Here is a 16661-nt window from a genome sequence, read left to right as displayed (position 1 = left end):
AGGATCAACAACACAATCCAGAAGAAACACAATGAAAAACTAGTAAATTATAGATAACAGAAAAAATAGGTCATATTAATAAGTGAAATCTTGGTTCTTTGAACAGAGTTGACAAATCCGTTGACAAATTTGATTAAAAAGGAAGACAATACCAATGTAGAAAATAAGAAATGACAAATGGGAAATAAATACCTACACATAAGAAATTTTAAAAATCTGAAGTTGTTACTTGGTACATCTCTATACAAGTAAATATGAAAACCTAAAAGAACTAGATACTTTCTTAGCCAAAGACAGTTTACCAAAATGAATCACAGCAGACATTAAAGGATTAAAGAGACCAATTTACACATATATGGGAATATAGAACGTTATCAAGAGAACATCCCACTTAAAATGCCTTAGTAATAGTTGTACAAGGAAATTCAACAAATCTTTGAAAAATAGAGGGTATTCTATATAACTTCAGAGCATTAAAAAAATGAAAAATCTCCAAATTCATTTAATGAACCACGTATTAAATTGATAAATAAACCTGACAAAGATAGTACAAAAGCAACAGATTGATATTACTTATGAATATTGATGTAGTATTCCAAAAATAAAATATTAACAAATAAATCACATTAAGAGATGGTGCCATGAGATGATCCTAAAATAATGTTATATGTCAATTGTATCTCAATAAAAATAAATAATTTTTTTAAAAAGTGCTTATCTCATAGAGATGTTGAAAGGACCAAAAGTGTTTATACATATGAAGAGTTAAAAAAGCATTTGACTCAATAAATACTGATCATCTTTATGGAATAAATTAAAACATTCAATGACATTATACCAGGATTTGTACTTATGGCCATGATTTTGTCAGAAGAACTGCCCTTACTTTCTTCCCGCCTTACACAGTAGCAGTGTGATATTCAAAAGAAGAAAAACAAATTATCTGAGTCTCGTGAGTGTCCCAACATACTACTTGAAGAGTTTTCAGGTTCAGGGCAGGGAGTGGTAATCCAAAGAGAACCAATGATCTTACTGATGGACCTGATGAAGATTATTGTTTGGAAAAGGAACGGTAGCTAGAATTTGTGAAGGAGTCTGTCTTAAGAGGGGTATTTTCCTAGAGATCTTGAGAGATCTAAAAAGATTCTCATCAACTTTTTGACTGAAAACTAATCTGCACATGTGTAAGAGGAAACTATGTGAGAAAGAAGAAGGAATTACTGGAGGGCAATATACTAACATGCATTATTCACAGAGATTAGTTGGTGTTTCTACCTGTCAGAATGGAAAGACTTCATAATACATGGGTAATGGAGCAGTCTTCAGATCTACTATAAATATATTTCCTTTGTTTAATAAAGAGAGAAAACATAAAATATAATGAGAAAAAATATATCAAAAACTCAAATAGAATGCTGGAGATCAAAAGTAAAATAGCCGAAAAAGAAAACAAAAACACGCTGTCTAGGATAAACAGTGTATTTGAAATAGCAGAAAAAAATACTGGTATACTTGAAAAATACACAAAATGTAATGAGAAAAAAAATCAAAATAATAGACAAAGGCTCAGTCAGGTATAGATCAGTATCAAATAGCCTAACATAATTTTTTAAGTTTTAATTTTAATTCCAGCTATTTAACATACAGTGTAATTGTAATTGACTCAACACTTCCATATATCACACTGTGCTGATCATAACAAGTGACCTCCTTAATCTCTATCACCTATTTAACCTGTGGCCCCCCCACCTCCCCTCTGGTAACCATCAGTTTGTTCTCTACAGTTAAAAGTCTGTTGCTTTAAGATGAAACCAGAGAGGGAGACAAACCATAACAGACTCTTAATCTTAGGAAACAAACTGAGGGTTGCTGGCGAGGGGGCAGGGGGGCGGTGTTAAGGGGATGGAGTGCCTTGGTGATGGACATTGGGGAGGGTATGTGTTGTGGTGAGCACTGGGTGTTGTGTAAGACTGATGAATCACAGACCTGTACCCCTGAAACAAATAATACATTATATGTTAATTAAAAACAAACAAACAACAACAACAAACATATAGTATTGGGGCACCTGGGTGCCTCAGTCGGTTAACTGTCTGCCTTCAACTCAGGTCATGATCTCAGGGTCCTGGGATCAAGCCCCACATTGGGCTCCCTGTTCAGTGGGGCGTTTGCTTCTCCCTCTCCCTCTCCCCCTTACCCCAGCTTGTGCTCTCTCTCACTTGCTCTCTCAAATAAATAAAGTCTTAAAAAAAAGTCTGTTTCTTAGTTTGCCTTTCTCTTTTTCCCCCATTATCATTTGTTTTGTTTCTTAAATTACACATATGAGTGAAATCATATGGTATTTGTCTTTCTCTGACTTATTTTGCTTAGCATTATACTCTATAGCTCCATCCATGTCCTTGCAAACAACAAGATTTCATTCCTTTTTATGGCTGAATAATATTCCAATGTGTGTGTGTGTGTGTGTGTGTGTGTGTGTGTGTGTGTGTGTGTGTGTACTGCTTCTATATCCATTCATCGCTTGATGGACACTTGGGCTGCTTCCATAGTTTGGCATGTGTAAATAATGCTATTATAATACAGGGGTGTATGTACCCCTTTGAATTACTGTTTTTGTATTCTTTGGATAAATACCAGTAAGTGTGATTGCAGGATCATAGGTAGTCCTATTTTTAAATTTTGAGGAACCTCCATACTGTTTTCTGAAGTAGCTGCACCAGCTTACGTTCCTACCAGCAGTGCAAGAGGGTTCTCCTTTCTCCACATCCTTGTCAACACTTGTTGTTCATTATATTGTTGATTTTAGCCATTCTGACAGGTGTGAGGTGATATCTCATTGTAGTTTTGATTTGTATTTCCCTGATGATCAATGATGTTGAGCATCTTTTAATGTGTCTATTGGCCATCTGGATGTCTTCTTTGAAAAAATGTCTATTCATGTCTTCTGCCTATTTTTTAATTGGGTTATTCATTTTTTGGGTTTTGAGCTTTTAAGTTCTTTTTTAAAAAAGATTGCATTTATTTATTTGAGAGAGAGACAGAGATACAGAGAGCAAGCAAGAGAAAGAGAGCACAAGTGGGGGAAGGGGCAGAGGGAGAAGCAGGCTCCCTGGTGAGTAGGAAGCCTGATGTTGGGCTTAATCCCCAGACCCTGGATCATGACCTCAGCCAAAGGCACACACTTAACCAACTAAGCCACCGAGGTGCCCCAAGCTTTGTAAGTCCTTTATATATTTTAGATACAAGCCCTTTATCAGATATGTCATTTGCAAATATATTCTCCTATTCCTTAGGCTGCCTTTTGGTTTTGTTAATTGTTTCCTTCCCTGTGCAGAAGCTTCTTATTCTGATGTAGTTCCAATAGTTTACTTTTGCTTTTGTTTCCCTTGCCTCTGGAGACATATCTAGAAAAAAAGTTGCTATAGCCGTTACTACTTGTGTTCTCTTCTAGGATTTTTATAGTTTCAGGTTTCACATTTAGGTCTTTAATCCATTTTGAATTTATTGTTGTGTATGGTGTAAGAAAGTGGTCCAGTTTCATTCTTTTCCATATAGCTGTCCAGTTTTCTCAACACCATTTGTTGAAGAGACTGTCTTTTTCCCCATTGGATATTCTTTCCTGCTTTGTTGAAGATTAATTGACATATAGTTGTGGGTTCATTTCTGGGCTTTCTATTCTGTTCTGTTAATCTATGTGACTATTTTAGTGCCAGTACTATATTGTTTTGATTATTACAGCTTTGTAATATAACTTGAAGTGCAGAATTGTGATGCCTCCAGCTTCGCTTTTCTTTTTTAAGATAGCATTGACTATTCAGGGTCTTTTGTGGTTCCATGCAAATTTTAGGATTGTTTGTTCTCGTGTTGTGAAAAATGCTTGTGGTATTTTCATAGGGATTGCTTTAAATGTGTAGATTGCTTTGGGTAATATAAACATTTTAACAATATTTGTTCTTTCAATCCATGAGCATGGAATGTCTTTCCATTTCTTTGTGCCGTCTTCAGTTTCTTTCATCAGTGTTTGGTAGTTCGCATCTCAGAAATAAATCACACTTGATCATAGTGAATAGTTTTTTTAATGTATCGTTGGATTTGGTTTGCTAGTATTTTATTGAGGATTTCTGCATCCATGTCTATCAGGGATATCGGCCTATAGTTCTTTTTTAATAGAGTTTCCATCTGCTTTTGGTATCAAGGTAATTCTGGAATTTGGAAGTTTTCCTGTCTTTTCTATTTTTTGGAATAGCTTGAGAAGAGTAAGTTTATCTCTTTTTTAAACGTTTGGTAGTATTTACCTGTAAAGCCATCTGGTCCTGGACTTCCATTTGTTGGGGGTTTTTTGATTACTGATTAGATTTCTTTGCTGGTTATAGGTCTGTTCAAGTTTCCATTTCTTCCTGTTTCAGTTTGGGTTTATATGTTTCTAGGAATTTATGCATTTCTTCCAGGTTGTCCAATTTGTTGGCATGTAGTTTTTCCTAATATTCTCTTATAATTATTTGTATTTCTGTGGTGTTGGTTGTTATTTCTCCTCTCTTATTTGTGATTTTATTTGAGTCCTTTCTCTTTTTTCTTGATAAGTCCACTACAGGTTTATCAATTTCATAGATTTTTTCCCCCAAAGAACCAGCTCCTGGTTTCATTGTTCTATTGGGCTTTCTTAGTTTCTATATCACTTATTTCTGCTCTAATCTTTATTATTTCCTTTCTTCTGCTGGTTTTAGGTTTTGTTTGTTGTTCTTTATCTACTCCTTTAGTGTAAAGTTACGTTGTTTATTTGAGATTTTTCCTGCTTCTTGAGGTAGGTCTGTATTACTATAAAATTCCCTTTTAGAACCTTTTGCTGCGTTCCAGAGGTTTTGGACTGTTATGTTTTCATTTTCATAATTTCTTCTCTAATTTAATTTCTTCTTAATTTATTTTCTTATTTTCTGGTTGATCCATTCATTCTTTAATAGCAGGTTATTTAACGTCCGTGTTTTTGTAGTCTTCCCAGTTTTGGGGAGGTGGTTTTGTTATTTATTTATTTAGTTAGTGGTTGATTTCTAGTTTCGCAACATTGTGGTCAGAAAATATGCATACTATGATTTGATCTTGAATTGGTTGAGGTTTATTTTGGGGGCTATTATGTGATCTATTCTGGAGAACGTTCCATCTGCACTTGAAAAGAATGCGTATTCTGTTTTAGGAGAGAATGTTCTGAATATATCTGTTATGTCCATCTGTTCCAGTGTTTCATTCAAGGGTTTTGTTTCCTTGTTGATTTTCTGTTTATGTGATCTGTCCATTGATATAAGTGGTGTGTTAAAGTCCCCTACAAAGTCTACTTTGTCTGATAGAAGCATTACTAGTCCAGCTCATATTTGACATCCATTTGCATTATAGATGTTTCTCCATACCCTCACTTTCAATCTGCAGGAATCTTTAGGTCTAAAATGAGTCTCTTCAAGCCAGCATACAAATGGATCTTGTTTTTTATTCATTCTGTCACCCTATGTCTTTTGATTGGAGCATTTAGTCCATTTATATTCAAAGCAATTATTGATAGGTATGTATTTATTGTCATTTTATTATTTGTTTTGTGGTTGTTTCTGAAGATTTTTTTCTTATCCTTTCTTGTCTTTCTCTCTTTCACAGTTTGCTGATTTTCTTTAGTGATATGTTTAGATTTCTTTGTCTTTATTCTTTGCATACTTATTAGTGGTTTTCAATGTATGGTTATCATTAAGTTTGTATATAACCTGCATATAACAGTCTACATTAAGTTGATGATCATTTAAGTTTGAACTCATTCTTTATCCCTCTCTTCCCCGTGCGCTAGGTTTATGCTGTCATATTTTAATTCTTTTATTCCAATAGCCTAACATAAATTTAATTAGAGCCACTGACACTGGAGGTGGGGGACAGAAAAAACCACTGAAGTAAAATGATGGCGAGAATTTTTCAAATTTGAAGAAAATTATGCATGTGCAAACTCAAGCAGTTCGGGAAACCACAGCGAATTTAGAATAAAGAAAATCACATAAAGGAACATCATAATTAAATAACTGAAAATCAAATAAAGGGAAAATATTAAAGACAGAGAAAAATGACACATATCTATTATAACAGACAAACAAATATGTGATAGAACAAATCCTTTCCTGATAATAGAATGCTAATAAATATAGAATGGATTATGAATTAGAAAATTACTATTTCAGAGTTAATGTAGTAAATTACATTCTGGTAAGAATTATTGATGGGTACTAAAACTATGGAATGGAGGGGTTGTTGTAGAATAGTATATTACATAATCTCAAATACCGCCCTTATAAATGTATAAATGACAAAATGAAAAATGGTAACTAAGTGGTGAGGGAATCAGAAAGTACCATAGTAAGTCTTACAGTGTGGAGGGCAGACTCTTAGTTGGCTCCCTCCTTCTGGTAGTCATGCCAACTATATACTCATTTCATTGAATATGGGCAGGACCTGCTACTTAAATTAATACAGCAAAGATAATGAGATGCCACTTGCAAGATAATACTACGTAAGTTTGTCACCCATCTTGCTAGTAGACTTTCTCCCTTGCTGGTTTTGATGAAGCAAGCTGCTATATTCGGAGCTGCCCTATTGAGAGGCCCATGGAACTGAGGGAAGCATAGGCAGAAGGAACTAAGGCCCTCAGTCCTATGGCTTGCAAGGGTCCGAATTCTGCTTAGAATCATGTGAGATTTGAAGCAGATCCTTTTGTAGTTGAGACTTGAAATGATACCACAGCCTCAACTGTGGTTGCCATCTTGGTTATGAAACAGAACACACACTTGAGCCACCCCCGTTCCTCTGACCCAGTGAAACTGTCATACAATAAAGTTGTGTGTTCTTTAAACTGCCAATTTTGTGCGTCACTGTTAGGCAACAATAGATAAATAATTCACCAAGCTATCAAAATTAACATCATCAATAAAGACAAACAGAAATCCTATGCTACTGGATATGGTATTCTGAAAAATATACAGCATCACTTATATAGTGTCCCAGCCCACAATGCATACTTGAATCTATCCATAGGGAGACAGTAATACCCAGGTTGAGGAATATTCTATAAAATTACTGGTTATATTCTTTAATGACATGAAAGAAAGAAAACCAAAGGAACTGCTCCAGGTTGAAGGAAACTAAATAGACATGAGAGCTAAATACAATTTCTGATCCTAGACCAAATCTTATACTAGAAAACAAATAGCTATAAAGTGTATCACTGTGACAATTGATGAAGTTGGAACACACAAAATGTGAAGTATACAAAAGGTGTATTGATGGTACATTTCTTGAATTTGTTTACTGTATTAGGGATTATGGCTGTGTGATTAAATAACTTGGCCTTAGGAAATGCATGCTGAAGTATTGTGGGTTTATAAAACTACTCTATGATTTCTTATAGAGAAGGCAAAACAAATGTGGGCAAGTGTTGAAAATTAATCTGCAAAAAATTCAGTTATTTTATACATTTTTTGTAAATTTTCTCTAAGTTTAAAATTATTTTAAAATAAAATGGTAGAAATAATGATAAACAGATATTCAGTTGTTCCTGAACACATTGTATTACACTGAAAAACCTAACAGAACTTAGGATTTCCCAGGATATAACCAAGGCACTGTCACACATTGAGTCTTATATATCATTAGTTAAAAATGCACTATTAATGTCTATTTAGCTAAAAAGACTATTAATGTCTTTTTAGCTTCTACTAGCTTGCAGAAATCTTGACATGGAGAGTTAGAAAAAAATGCAGTTTTTCTCCATTCCTAGTTTAGAAAGTATCCCTATACATTTTATCAAAAGCTAATTAAAATTCCATGCCACTGGTAAAAAGAACATGAACACAAAAATTTAGCAAAGGTAGATAAATCACTAGGACACTGGGAATTGACTGCAGGAGAAAAAAACTTGAATATTGCAGCAAAACTAGGCCATCTATTCACTTCAACAAGAATCGATCGCTTATAATTTATCTGCTGGGCTGCCTGAGAAAGAGAGGGAAAGCCATGGTATCATTATCATCATCGTACAATTACTTAGATGTTAATTGGTAATCCGCCGTAATAATACCCATAGCACTGAAAAATAGAGGAGAAGATCTAAATAGGATATGGAAAGAGGAAAATTTTAGTTGTAGAGAAAAACACAAATCATTTTCTCTCTACAACTTCTCTCTCTCTGATCTCCTGGCTGAAAAAAAAAATGTAATTGGATTTTACTAAGTTACCATTGCTCCTCTCTGGTAATTACAGTGAAACAGTGAAAGTTAAAGTTTCAGAGCATATATACACTCTATATTATTTTCCTCTTCAATTTCCAAAATGTTATTTTATGACATAGCAACTTCAAAATCAAAAGAGTGTTTAAAAACTGTTGGCAGGCTGGATGGCTCAAGAGATTTGTAATAGGTTATACACTGCCTTTGATTTCTAGGTCATTGCTTTAAATTCATTCTGCTTAATGACTATTGGCTGTTTAAAGTGAAATGAACTGGTGAGTTTAGCAGAGTTCCATAGTCATTTGTATTATCTACTACCTTTTCCAAAAAGTTTGTGTATAAGTAGAGTCTCTAGTCACCCCCAAGCCTCAGCAAGCAAGTTGAGAGATCCAAGTAAGAAATATGAGTTCAAGATTGAGATGCAATCACTTTTTTGACTATATAATTATCAACAACGAGCTTGTGTTCTTTTATCCTTAATTTCTCCACTTTTTACATTTGTGCATAAATGTGCATGTATTTTATATATAAATCATCTATTTCATTGAATTGTTTTATCAAATAAATATTTTATGTGACCATAACAACAAACGTTTTTTGAGGGTCTCCTAAAGGGCAAATACTACAGTTCACATTACTTCACTTAATTTTATGTAATGCTTATAACTCACTGTGAGGTAGTTATTATCTTTTTTAATAAATGGGAAAACCACCACAGAGACCTTATGCAGCTTCCCTGAAACACATAGCTTGATTCTGAAAGAAAGTAAGAAAGTAATCATTCCTTTAATGAGGATTAAATAGGTATTACTGGTCCAACTTAATTCTATCAAATTTTGTCCAAGGCACTGGAGAAACAATGGTGAACAAGAGAGACAGAGACCAAGCTCTCAAGAACTACTTTCTGGAGGACAAGGCAGACAGCAAACAAACATGTGAATAATAATATTTCAAATATTAGTAATATTATAAAGAGTATAAATATATTTAGTGAAGACAGACTGAGGGGACACGTGTTGCATATAATAACCCAGAAAAGACTCTAGGGAAGGTGACATTTAACCAGAGACCTGAATAATGACAAGGAACCATGTCCTTTGTCAATGTGCCAAGGTTGATGTGCAAATTTATTATAATCCAAGTTAGGTCTATCCATATTCCTTTGCAGTCTTAATCATCTCTTTCTTGTCTTTCTCCTGACTTTAAAAGACAAATGATTTAGCAAATTTGCAGAGATTACCAATGCAAAATTGGAGATTATTTCACAATCCAAAAACAGAGGGAAGAAAGAGAAAGATAGTTGAGGAAAATGAAAATAGCCTTACATAGTTTGTAATAAAATGACTCCGAAGTTTAATCTGGTCTGTGCCACTTGCCTGTCATGTGATTTGTGATTTGGCTAAATTCCCTCCTTCTTCTCAAAACAACAAAAACAACAACAACAACAACAAAGCTTTTGTATAATATACTCAGTTGTTCTGAGGGTTAAATGAAATAGCTTTTTAAAATATCTAGGGTATAGTGCTTGAAATGTGAGTACCTGGAATTTGGGGGAGTGGGGTGGAAATTGAGAAATAATTCTCCTGTGGATATCTTTAGAAAAGGTTTTTAAGACTGTGACTCCCTTTCTTTCTCTTACATTAATATAATATGCTAATGGAAGCCATATTAGGAATTTTAAAATATGATAGTAATATGAACTAAGTGATAAAAAAAGAAAGTTGGTTCTTTGTGACTCTAGAATATGTGTGTTGTAAGCAAACATGTAAATACGTCCATCTATTCATTCTCCACTCAAAGAGTTCATTATTTATTCTCCCATAGCGTGCTTCACGTCAGAGAAATAAACTGGGTGATATTCCCCTTCAAAAAAAAGTTAAATGAATGTGATTAAATACCATTAACAATGTGCAGAAATCCGTAATAGACCTGACCTTTCTGTGCTACCCAGGGAGGGATACATCGTTGTTTTGTATTTCTGTGGTAACTTTAAGTTATAACTCTCATAATGTCCAGAGCCCTTGATGTCCTGCAAATAAAGGAGGAGGATGTCCTCAAAATACTTGCAGCAGGAACCCACTTAGGTGGCCTGAACCTTGACTTCCAAATGGAACAGTACATTTACAAAAGGAAAAGTGATGGTACCTGCTTCATAAATCTAAAGAGAACGTAGGTGAAGTTTCTGCTGGCAGCTTGTGCCATCGTTGCTGTTGGAAACGCAGCTGATGTCAGTGTCATATCATCCAGGAATACTGGGCAGGAGCTGTGCTGAAGTTTGCTGCTGCTCCTGGAGCCACTCCCATTGCTGGCTGCTTCATTTCTGGAACCTTCACTAGCCAGATGCAAGCAGCCTTCCGGGAGCCGAGACTCCTGGTGGTTATTGATCCCAGGGCTGGCCACCAGCCTCTCACCCCTCTCAGGGGTGTTTTATGTTAACCTGCCTACCATCATTCTGTATAACACAGACTCTCCTCTCTGCTGTGTGCACATTGCCATCATTTGCAACAACAAGGGAGCTCACTCAATGGGTCTGATGTTGATGCTGGCCTGAGAAGTTCTGCTCATGCTTGGCACCATTTCCCATGAACACCCATGGGAGGCCATGCCTGAGCTCTAGTTGTACAGAGATCCTGAAGAGATTGAAAAGGAAGAGCAAGCTGCTGCTGAAAAGGTTGTGATCAAGGAGGAATTTCAGGATGAATGGACTGCTCCAGCTCCTGAGTTCACTGCTACCCAACCTGAAGACAGGTCTGAAGGCATGCATGTACCCTTTGTGCCTATTTAGCAGTTCCCTTCTGAAGACTGGAGTGCTCACCCTGCCACTGAAGACTGGTCTGCAACTCCCACAGCTCTGGCCACTGAATGGGTGGAAACAACCACTAAGGGGTCTTAAGCTGCTCTTCCACAGAGGCAAACAAAATGGAAATAAGGTTGATGGAAAATAAACAGTTTCTTTAAAAAAAGAAAAGAAAAGAAAGAAAAAAAGAAATACCTGAATTTCATTTCAACTCTATCTAGGAAATGAAGAAATCCTCAAATTTTGAAAACACTTTCCCCTCTTAAAACAAGTTGGATAATTTGTATATAAATATTGTACTGTCCTGAGAAATAAGCATTGTTACTCTAATAATGTTCCTGTTGATGTTTCAAATTTAAGCAACAGTGAATAAGATTAGAGCTGAACCTGTAGCCAACAAGTGTTATCTTTCAGCCTCACACTTTTTTGCAGCAATACATGTAGCTTTCAAAATGTTTAACGTTGTGTTAAGAATATTCTAAGATTGATACTTAGTATAATATTAATGAGGCAATGTGTTATTCTTTTATAAGGGAAAATAACATTAAATAGGATACTTTATGGAAATCTCTCCAAATAAGTGGTCAGGTCATTGCTGTTATTGATTCATTATGAGGAAACGTAATTGCAGAAATACAGATTCTAAAAAATATATATATAATATTTAATCTTTTGGATGGAAACCTAATGCTCATGACAGATCAACACCCAGAATATCCATGGGCAAGTTAATTGCTCAGTTGATGACAGGATTTATTAGGTGGAAAACAATTTCTATGAAGCATAAAATTTGGGAAATGAACTGTTTAATGAGCAGAATTGCTATTTAAATCATTCATGGCTGATCCTATTATTAGTTATACAAGTTCTAAGGTGAACATCAACCCTTATCACTTATGATAAGCACAGAATATTAGTGTTAGATCTTTCCTTAAAAGCCTTGTTGAAGTATTTTCATGTAAGTATTCCAAGGAGAAGACATGAGATATTAAAAATAATACTAATGAGATTAATATACAATCACTCTTCTGAAAGAGCATTCCAATCAATCTTTAGAATGAAAGAACAAGTACTACTAAACTCATTATGCTTATGGAAAATTATGAGACAGTGAATTTAAGCAGCTTGTTCAAGGTCACAAAATAAAATAATTTCTGACATACAAATAGAATTCAGTCCTTCAAAGCCCAGCCCAGAGACTTGTCTACTTAATCTGAACCCCCTATAATACATAAATGTAACCCTTAACTATTCTCACTATTTATAACTGCTGTTCTCTCAAAGGAGTGTCTTGTTATGCTATTATGTTGCATCAATAATTTTCTTAAGTAGAACATAATATATTCTGTTTAAAATGGAGGATATTCTCCTTTTTCTCAGCTCAGTCTTATCTTAAATAGGAGGTGAGTTATATGATATCCCAATTTTGTATATAGAAAAGTAAATTTTTGTATGTATTTAAAATAAAAATATATATTTACATATATTTATATAAATATACAAAATAAAGTATTTTTATAAACCAATAGTTGATTTATTTTTTGTAAATCCTAGTTATATATTGCCAAAGTATAATGTAATATTAAACTCTAATATTTCTTAATATATCAGGGTTTTTCCCTGTTATTGTAGTTTTATTCTAACATCTCTTCATCTCCTGTAAATTTGAGATAAATTCAAATTTTCTCTTTTCTCAAATATTTCTCATTTTTTGAGCCTTTAAAAAACTCAGGATGTTCATTGTTAAAATATAATAGGCATTATTTGCCTTTTCTTAGAAGGGCAATAGTCAGGCTTCATGGAAAAACGAAACAGGAAACTACTTTTTATATATAAGTCATAGACTTAAATGTAAAATTATAGATAATATTTCTGTGCATCTCATTATACTACAAACTGCAATCAAGGCCATATTTACTGTATTAAATTTGATATGGGGAATGTTACATCCTTTACTGGCCCTTGTTTTCTATAAGACAGGGAGAATACACTGTGACTTATCTCGGGGCTGTCTTACACTCTCTGGTTTTTTTTTTCTGCTTGTCAACTAGGGGTATTTCTGGTTACAAAGTTCATCAAAGATAGATAATACTTCTTAACTGTTCGACCATTACTCTGTTTTTGTTCAGTCATATTTAAGAGCCTTTTCCTTTAGTAACCCACTTGCACACATTCAAAGTGTACAGTTTGTTTAGAAATGTTTTTTATCAAAAAATAAAGTTTGGAAAAGGTGTGCAGTATAAAAAATATTGAAATAGAAGAGCATACATAAAAACGAAAAGCAACTGATCTCTTATCTTGTTCTGGCATGATCAATGCACAATTACTTTGGAAAACTATTTGTCAAAGCCAACTAAATCTAACATCTGCATACTCTGTATTACGTATGTGCAGCGAAAGACATATACAAGAATGTTAATTGAAGAATTTTCGTAATAATTTCAAAACATAAGCTACCTAAATGTTCTTCACTGGTAAAATGGATAATTAAAATGTGGCATAGTCACATATTCATTCATTGGAATACTGTACAATGGCAAAAACAAATTGTTGCAACAAATAAAACATAAATGAGTAACCTTATAACTTAAAATTATAACTATAAGTGAAAGAAACCAGACATCAAAGTGAACATTTGCTATAATGCCACTTAAGTTCAAGATTAGTCAAAACTAATCTATGATGGTAGAAATCAGAGTGGTTGACATTGGTATGATACATCTTTAATATTTCTGGGATGCTGCTTGTGTTCTGTATCTTGACCTAAATGGGGATTGCATAGCTGTGGTCATTTTGAAGCACATTATTTGAACTCTAAACTTTCTTTTACATGCCATACTTCAGTAAAGTTATGGTCCCCTCTAAAATGCAGCAATTCAGTTTGGCCATCTAATTTTGCTTGGGGTTTAAGTTTGTTCTTGTTTGTTTACTTGCTTGTTTAAATTTTTTTTAGAGCATGAGAAAAAGGAACAAAATAAAATTATTTTAGGTAAAATGAAATTCTCTGGTTTGTTAATTGGTTGAAGATCTGAAATATGGCCTGGGATTTGAAATGCTGAATTAGAGTATCACCTCACTCCTTAGTCAAGGGTAAAACCAGCTGACAGCAATATCCTTCAAAGGAGGAATAAACAGCTCCTGATGATAATTTGAGGGGTTCAGATCTGAGTAGTTTTAAGCTCTGTAGTCAACCAAATGATATTGGATGGAGTCTAACATAAACACTAATAGAAAAGAAAAGAAAAGAAATTCACATCACAAAATATATCTTTTTGATCTGGTTTTTACTGAGAGCTTCCTCAAGGCAAGAACTTCACTAGTACCCAGTCGTAATCACAGCTTGAATACCAGCAATAATGGGTGCCTAAGAATACCAGGAAAATAGAACTATCGATTACTGCAGAACACCAGAAAATAGACCTCAGCAGGTTAGGGCATAGCAAGTGCTTTGTGAAGGCCTAATTCTGGTTCTAGTAGTTCACCTGTTCTGTTTTCACTATCCCTGCTTTCCTACCTGGGGAAGTCCTGGTCTTTGATAGCGTATGTCATGTCTTATTGCCTTTCATTCACTATTCTTAGGTTGTAAATAAGCTATAACTTCAGTTTGAAGTATCCTCTTAACCCAAAAAGCATGGTCACAACATCATACTTAAAAGTTCTGATAAATGATCTAGTAAATTAATTTTGTGGAATTCCTGTTGCCTTAGGTTTCTTTTTCCTTTTTCTCAGCCTTTCTGGGAAGGGCTGAAAATGCAATGAGCCTTTTTTTTTTTTTTGAAAAGCATATTAAAATTCTAAGTAACAGAAAGTCTGTATAATAAATATCTAAGGTAAAACCAACTATGTATCTGGACATTGAAAAACTTTAAGTATCTCCATCCCACAGAATCCATTTACCTAATCTGTTGGCACTTTATTTCCATAGTGGGGCAGAAATAACCTCAGTGAGAACTTATCCCTCTTTACAGTCTCTCATCTTTCCTAGGACTCTGTCAATAAAAATCAAATGATCAGGTCTTTTTCTTTTCAGTGCTTGAGGAACGATTATCTTCCATTCTCCCCCCTCCCGGCAATGGTGTTATGTCTTTGGCTGGTTCTCTTTACTTATATATCCAGGAAAACACAGATTACAAACAATTATTCATCTAGCCTGACCAGGGCACCACCCTCACTCACACTGTCTTTCAAGTCAGCAGGAAAGCAATTCAATTTCTTTGCCCACAATTCTTTTCTTTATCTCTTTCCTTTCTCTTGTTTCTAGGAAGACAGGAAAATCCCTTTCATCCTTAACTGAATCTTTCAGTGCCCTCCCTGTCCCTCAGCCCTCCACTTCTTTCCTTAGTACTTCACTGTAGAAAAGAGGCCATATTATTTATTCGAGAAGTACCATTAACTGTATGCCACACTTTAATTTTTACTTACGTTCAGCCTAAATCATGATCTGGTGATTAAAAGCTACCGGCAGTAGATAAATTTTGACTAAAAGTTAGATATTTCACCACCTAAATGAAAGAGTAGAATTATATTCATAATGCATAGACTAAGACATCTATTTTTATATTTAACCCTAGTATCAATTCAAATGATTTGTTATTAAGGCAATATTAATGAAGGAGGAAGTCAGAATAACATTCTTATCTGTTTAACATGGAAAATGGATGAACAGTATTTTCTAAGGATGTTATAGCTTATGGACTTATTACCTTTTTTGAGCTAAAAACGTATCATTCCTATTCTATATTCTATAACAAATCGCTTTACAGAACCTACATATTTGCATATTTTCTTGATATTATATAAATTATACAGTAGACGTGTAAAGACCATTTGGTGCCTTACAAACTACTGTCATTTCAGTACCTTCATAGTTTGGACCTTAATGCGTCACTAGCAGCCCAGAATTAAAGACACAATGTGTTTTCAAACGGTAATCATGCAAAAGAACTGCTGCTTAATTGAGAAAAAATGTCAGCTTCCTCGATTTTAGGCATCATAATTTCAGCAAGAGGCCTTCAAGCATCACTCAGACTCGGATACTTGTGTGTGTCTGTCCAGGACTCTAAATTAGGAGGCAGTGGGGCGCCTGGGTGGCTCCGTCATTAAGCGTCTGCCTTCGGCTCAGGGCGTGATCTCAGCGTTCTGGGATCCAGCCCCACATCAGGCTCCTCCGCTGGGAGCCTGCTTCTTCCTCTCCCACTCCCCTGCTTGTGTTCCCTCTCTCGCTGGCTGTCTATCTCTGTCAAATAAAAAAAAAAAATCTAAATTAGGAGGCAGTGATGAGAGAGGCAGAAAGAGTGGATTCAGGAGGATGCAGCATTGGTGGCCACCACATCCAGTTTCCAGGAAAAGCAGTGACAATGGAGCAAACTGTGGTTTTAGTCTCCCCTGGTGTCACTGGTTTCCTCAGTGGACTGTTTTTGTGTCATGACTTTTGCATCCCTGTATTATTGCCCCTTTTCTGAGCTTGCCCGTCTATGTCTCCATCAACTGAGTGATTTTCTAAATGTCCTATTAATAAATTCCTTCTTTACTTAATGAAGAAAGAATGCATTTTAATGCTTTGCAAGTAAAAATGCTTATGCAGTTGTCAACCACAGCCCTCATATATCCATGGCTGATTA

The 16661-nt window shown here is 34.9% G+C and overlaps 1 pseudogene; it reads left to right on the top strand.

Annotated features, from left to right (window-relative positions):
* The first annotated feature begins 10251 nt into the window (after window positions 1-10251).
* LOC123781289 (small ribosomal subunit protein uS2 pseudogene) lies at window positions 10252-11136 on the top strand (annotated as a pseudogene).
* Window positions 11137-16661: the final 5525 nt, after the last annotated feature.

Source organism: Ursus americanus, chromosome 18, assembly GCF_024610735.1.
Source record: "Ursus americanus isolate L20-20 chromosome 18, mUrsAme1.1.p, whole genome shotgun sequence".
In the NCBI taxonomy this organism is placed as follows: Eukaryota; Metazoa; Chordata; class Mammalia; order Carnivora; family Ursidae; genus Ursus; species Ursus americanus.
The sequence above is the reverse complement of the archived record's forward strand: the minus strand, read 5'-3'. Positions and strand labels throughout refer to the sequence as shown.